This window comes from Talpa europaea (assembly GCF_964194135.1).
Source record: "Talpa europaea genome assembly, chromosome: 1".
NCBI lineage: Eukaryota > Metazoa > Chordata > Mammalia > Eulipotyphla > Talpidae > Talpa > Talpa europaea.
In genome coordinates, this window is record NC_140073.1 from 50572942 (window position 1) to 50578941 (window position 6000).

Genomic DNA, 6000 nt, shown 5'->3' on the forward strand with positions numbered 1-6000 from the left:
GGTGTAAATAACAAGGAAGGGTGGAGACTGGCAAACTCAAGAACTTATGCCCTTTTGAAAGGGACAGTATCTTTCAGTTCCAGTGGAGGATGTCATGCAGGAAGGTGGGCCTAGTGTTGCCATGTCTGACTTTCTAAGAGATGGAAATCCACGTTTTCGGCAAAATGTCCTAGTTTTTATATTAAATGTCTGAATAATTAAAACTGGATGTGAGCCCAAAACATATCTACAGCCTGTCAGTTTGCAGTCTCTGGCATGTCCAGGTAGGGGGAGTTTCCCTGGCTTGGGGAAGGAGAAGAAACAGGTCAGTGTTTTCCATACATGCCAAGAGGGTCATCACCCAATCCCAGCTCTGGAGGTCAGATGGTGCCTGTAAGGGTGGGCATTCTTTTGAGGGCAAGAGAGACAGCTGGTCCTAAAATTGTGCTCCCCACCCTGCTGCTACAAGGCTGCCTTGTTTTATTAATAACCCTGGATCGTGCTCACAGCATATCAAGGTAAACAGAGACTCTTTCAGGATGGGTAATGTAGGCAATTCTAACAGATGAAGAAACAGGCTTCCAAATATAAATAGGGAGATAAGATAAATAGACAGAGATCCAAGTCTGCTTCATGCTGATTTGCAGACTATGAGCCACAGACTTGGAAAATCATGGATCATTTGGGCTGAAAGGGACCTTCATTCAGAGGATGAGGAAACATACTCAGGAAAAGGAGACCTGCCATGGGTTGCAATCATTATGTGAATACTTCTAATGCCTCATTAAATCAGTTTCCTCATCTGAAAACGAATGGGGTCATTCAGTTTCTGGATGGGTCACAATCACTCAGCTGCATGTGTTGTCCACACCATTTCCTCCTTCAAATGGCCATCTCCAATTTGACCTTCAAGATCAGGGATTCTGTCCTGACTCCTTCCTCTGTGCTTTTACCACCCATTGTACAAACCACACATATAGGTGTTTGTTCCTCTAGTCAGCTGAGACCTCTGGAGGGTAGATTCCAGTCTTTTCCAGTTCTTTCTACTATGATCCCAGCACAGGGTTGGCCTGTTGGAGATGCTCTAAAATCTCTGCCAAATGAGGCAGTGAACAATGCACAGTAAGTCTCTCTTGTAGCCACATAAGAAGGTTGCAAATAAGAACTATTATGGGAGAGTTCACGAAACACCATTTTGACTTCAAGATAACATGCCAAGTCTAGGACAAACTAGAGACTTTGGTCTAGAGTACCAAAAACCTGCCAAAATTCAGTTAACGAAAGTACATTGTCACTGTGATAATCCCTCTTCTGAACAAAAGAGAAAGTCTAAGAAGTAGTAATTAGGGATTCAAAGGGTGCCATGCTCCACTTGGACATGTTCATTCTCTGGCTCAGTGAATTCCCAGGAGATTTAGAAGTAGGTGATACATCTATTTTAGGCATGGAATGAAGTAGACAAGTTCCATCCATGGTAGGAAGCAAAGAAAGCAGCAATGAAGTTGATCCATACAACTCCAAAATTCTTTCCATTTTGTCAAAGTCATCACCAAAATTATCCATGGACTTCCTTCACCTTACCTACCACTGCTTACCCCAACATGGAGGGCAGGGTATGGACTTTCAATAAATTATTTCTCCACCTCCAACCCTGAGATTCTGCACTGCCACAAGTCTGGAGGCTTGAGAAAATGGGGTCATTGTGCGCTCTCTCTAGTGGTTTCTGGGAAAAGAAATAAATCATATAAGGGGGAGAGAAGCTCAAGGCTCCCACCCCATCTGAGGCACTGCAGCTGTAGAGTAGGAAAGAGAGAGAGGGTTCTGTCAGGCTTTCTTTTGATTTTATTTTAAAATATTTTTCATGGGCCTCCCTGATGGTGTAAGTGGTTAAGTCTCAGCATAATGAAGCTATCCACAGCTACTGCAGCACGAGTTTGATCCCCAGCTGGGGAGCAGACCCACATGAGCCAGCAGACTTCTCCTGTCTCACATGCTGCTCCCCTCAGCACTGTATTTCAGTCAATCCACCTGTTCTGATCCCTACTCTGTCTCTGGTGAATCCTCTCACTGCCCCGCACTTTTGGCCTGCACCCCAGTTCTTGCATACATAAATAAATAAAAATAAATCTTGAAAAAATAAAGTATTATTTTTCATTTACATATTATCCAGAGAACTTTGCTTTAGAGGGTACCTGTTTGAAGGCAGAAGTCTTGGAATAATATTTTCCTTCATCAGCCCGCCAGTAATAACTCTAGTACCAATAATATGGTACATGGAAGGGGCTTGTGACTGTCATCACTCGCACAAGTGAAAATGTTCTGATTTCTCAGTGTGCACACTGGGCATTGAATTCCCTTGTATCACAAACACGTACGGGAGACGCTTAGAGAAAGAGAGTCTCAATCCCAAACTCACCTGACCTCTCTGACTCTTGGTGTCCATGCCCAGACCCCACAGGGCTCAGTGAAGATGTTACCAGCAGTGAGACAGGGCAATTAGCCAGCATGCTGCATGCTAGTCTCCCCTTCAACCATTTCCACTTCAGGGCTGATGGAGGCTGAGTGGGAGCAGCTGTGGCACAGAGCGGAACAAGTACAGTGGACGTGTTACTTATTTCCTTGGGCTTCAACTCCTTTGGACCTTGCTAATCCTACTTTGTAAATTGGGCTAATATTTTATGAGCCCACAACATACAGCCTTTTATGAGCCCATAAAATCTTCAGAGTGCAGTTGAATTCACGTGTCACTTTCTGGCTTGAAGACAAAATCCCAACACTTGAGTCTACCCTCTTGGGCTCTCTGTGATCAAATGGCCAAGCTCCCCCCAGCATGCATTTGGAGGCCTCCACTCAAATGTCCTCACCCTTTTCTAGCTGTGTCTTGCCCATTCCTGCCTCTGCACCTTTGTCATATCATACTACTTCTTTTCTGGAACACTGCCTCTCTCTGCTTTCTCCAACTACCTGTGAGTAGTGTTTCCCAGAACCTCACCTTCCATGAGAAATTCCTCTTAAGTACTCCCTTCAAATTCTATAAGTACTCCCTCTTCCAGGAAGCCTTCCTTGGTCCATAAAGCTGGTCTTGACATCTCCCAGTTAACAGTTACCCACAGCACCACATCTGAATCTTACTCAGAGGAATACGATTTGCTATCAGGTAACCATTTATGTGGATGGCTCTTCTACACTGAACCCATGAGGGTGGGCTTCCATCTCCCTGGCAGCCAGCACAGGGCTTGGCATTTTGTGGCAATTCTGTACATATGTCATCATCATCATCATCAAAGCTGAAAACATGAATACAGCACTATGCTAGGCATTACTATAAATGGTTCCCATACATTATTTTATTTAATGCTCACATAGTCCCTCTGAAGTATATCCTATAATTTCTCCCATTTTTCAGATGGACAAAGAGGTCACAGAGATAGGTAATATGCCCTAGGTTGGTAGATAGCAGAACTTTTGCTTGAACCCAGGTCTCGCAGCTTTAGCAATGGTCTTAACCACTGAGCAACACCACCTCTGAATTCATTCACCTTTATAACCCCAGAGCCCAGCAGAGAACCAAGCAGTCAGCTAGAGCTGGATTAGCAACTTCTCTCTCCATCCTTTCATTGGAAGGTCGCCGCCATGCAGTTAGACACAAGTCGGGATGAGCACCTGGCAGAGTGGTTCCCATCCCTGCCAAGCCTGCCACAAGCATATTCTGAAGTGGGCTCCTTTCCTTCTCTTAATGAGATGCGCCAGCCCCCAACCCACACAGCCTTGTCTGCCAGGGCAAGCAAATGCATTCCTAGTAGCAAGCCTAGACTCAGAGGCTGTGTGCTTTGTTACCATCCCATTGGCTCCCTACCTCTTTCTGTATTCATTAAGGCTTTCACACACTCAATCTGTCTTCCAGAAGATCTCATCCTTAGCCATTGTCAGAAATAATCAGTTTGTGTGACTCGTGATGTTTCCTGACCCAAAACGAAAAGACAAGGAAACAGACCCTCCATCATACTTTCCTGACTTCAGTTGTTTCTATAGCCTTAAGCTCCCTATTCATACACGGTGTTAATTTTTGCACAGGTTACAAAAACGGTGAGTTTTCTAGTGTTTTAGACTATGATTCCAAAGCTAAGACAAAATAATCCTTTGGCTTATCTGCGCCCAGACTTTATACAAAGGGACCAAGGCTCCAAGCAAAGAAGAGTCCAGTTGATGATTCTGAAGTTATTGCTGCAGTTCTCCACACCCCAGCTCTTCACCACAAAGCACAGAAAATTACATGCACCAGTCACTCCCTCCCAAGCAAAAAGATATCCCAAGTAATACTTTCCAAAAGAATAATAGTCTGCTGAACGCGACACAATCATTCCCAATGTTGGCTGGTAATGGACACCAGGAAACTAGTGAACTTGCCTCAGTTCTAAATACATTTGCTAATAACTCTTTCACAGAAAGGGTTTCCTTCCTGCCAATTTCAAGGCCCGAGAAATCAGGCTCCTAACAAATTTCCTTTGGCTTTGTTTCACATAATCCTACTTCTGTCTGCTCCATGCTCTTCTCCAAATGTGTTGAGTCTCAGGGGGCCATTGTCCTTCATGAATGATGGCTTCAGGCTCGACAAATGGCCCTCCATCTATCATCCTGGGCTCCAACAGCAACAACAGAGGCTCCTCTGTTTCCCTCCGCAAGCAGGCAGAGCGATGGCCCTGCCTTGGACTTGCCTCCCCCACTGTCTTGCGGGGGATACCAAGAATGCTGGGAGCCTGGGGGAGGTGAGTAAAGGCTGAGTCACTTTCACTTTCAGTGCGAAGCCCTTCTAGTCTGTGGAGAACCTACTTAGGTTCCCTTCTCCCAGGTGGCCAGTCCCTGCAGTTATCTGTCTTCTACTCTGCAGCCCAAGACTTCTTCCGACCAATCACGTCATCAATCTCTCCTAGAGCTCTGGGGAGCTAATGATATAATCATGCTGAGAATGGCTTGTAAATGCAGAATGGGCAGAGCTGTTAAGAAGAACTAGAAAACTGGGAAAAAGTCTGACTCTTACCATTTGGACTCACAGGAGCCACCCGATCACTCTAACTCTCAATTTTCCCATCTGCAAAGTGGGAATAATAATGCCAGTCTTACGGTGTCATCATGAAGCTCAAGTAGTTAATAAAGGTGATGAATGTAAATCACCAAGTACAGAGCCTGGCAAATAGAAGGCAATTATTAAGGGAGCTTTAAAACATAATTTGGTAATATTAATTATAATTCTATATTTTCCATAAAAATCTAGGAAAATTAATAGTGGAAAGAAATGAATCAAGTTTACTCATAGTTTTGGTTCCCCCTGGCAAAAGGTGCAGGTGCTTGAGCAGTCTGGCTGAGTCAGCTCTCAGCCACCCCAACACACCTCCAGATCAAGTTCAAATTCTCAGCTAAGGGATTTAATCTTTCTAAGCCTCAGTTCTCTTTTCTGCAAACTGGGGTAAATAAGGTCCTACCTCCTAGATCCATGTGAGCACTTGTGAATCAATACAGGTAAAATGCTAACCAGTAGTTGCTGGCATCTAGCAGGTGCTAAGGAATTACAAGTGGTTACATAGTTATTTAATCACTAGGCACTTAACAGAAGCCCAGGGCATTGTGCAATGTGCTGGGAAAGTATTAAGGAAGAAGAAAAGGTAAATAGGATATGATCGGTATCCTCAAGGAACCTATAGACTAATGCAGCGATTTTCAGCCCTGCTACGCATCACTTAGGGAACCTGAAAAAAAACTCCTGCACGGGTCTCATTCCCAGAGACTCTGATTTAATTGGTCTCAGGTGAGGCCTGGCTATCAGCATTTTGCAGAAGCTCCCCAGGTGATTCGAATATGGCCAGAGTGAAAAATACTGGCCTATTTTGGGGAAGATATGAACAATTAGGTGCTCCTAATAATATGTGCCCAGGGCTCCAACAGAATTATGTACAAGGGTAACAGGAACACAGACAAAGGCAAAGATAATGACTCATCATTTAAGCTGAGTAATAGTGCAGGAGT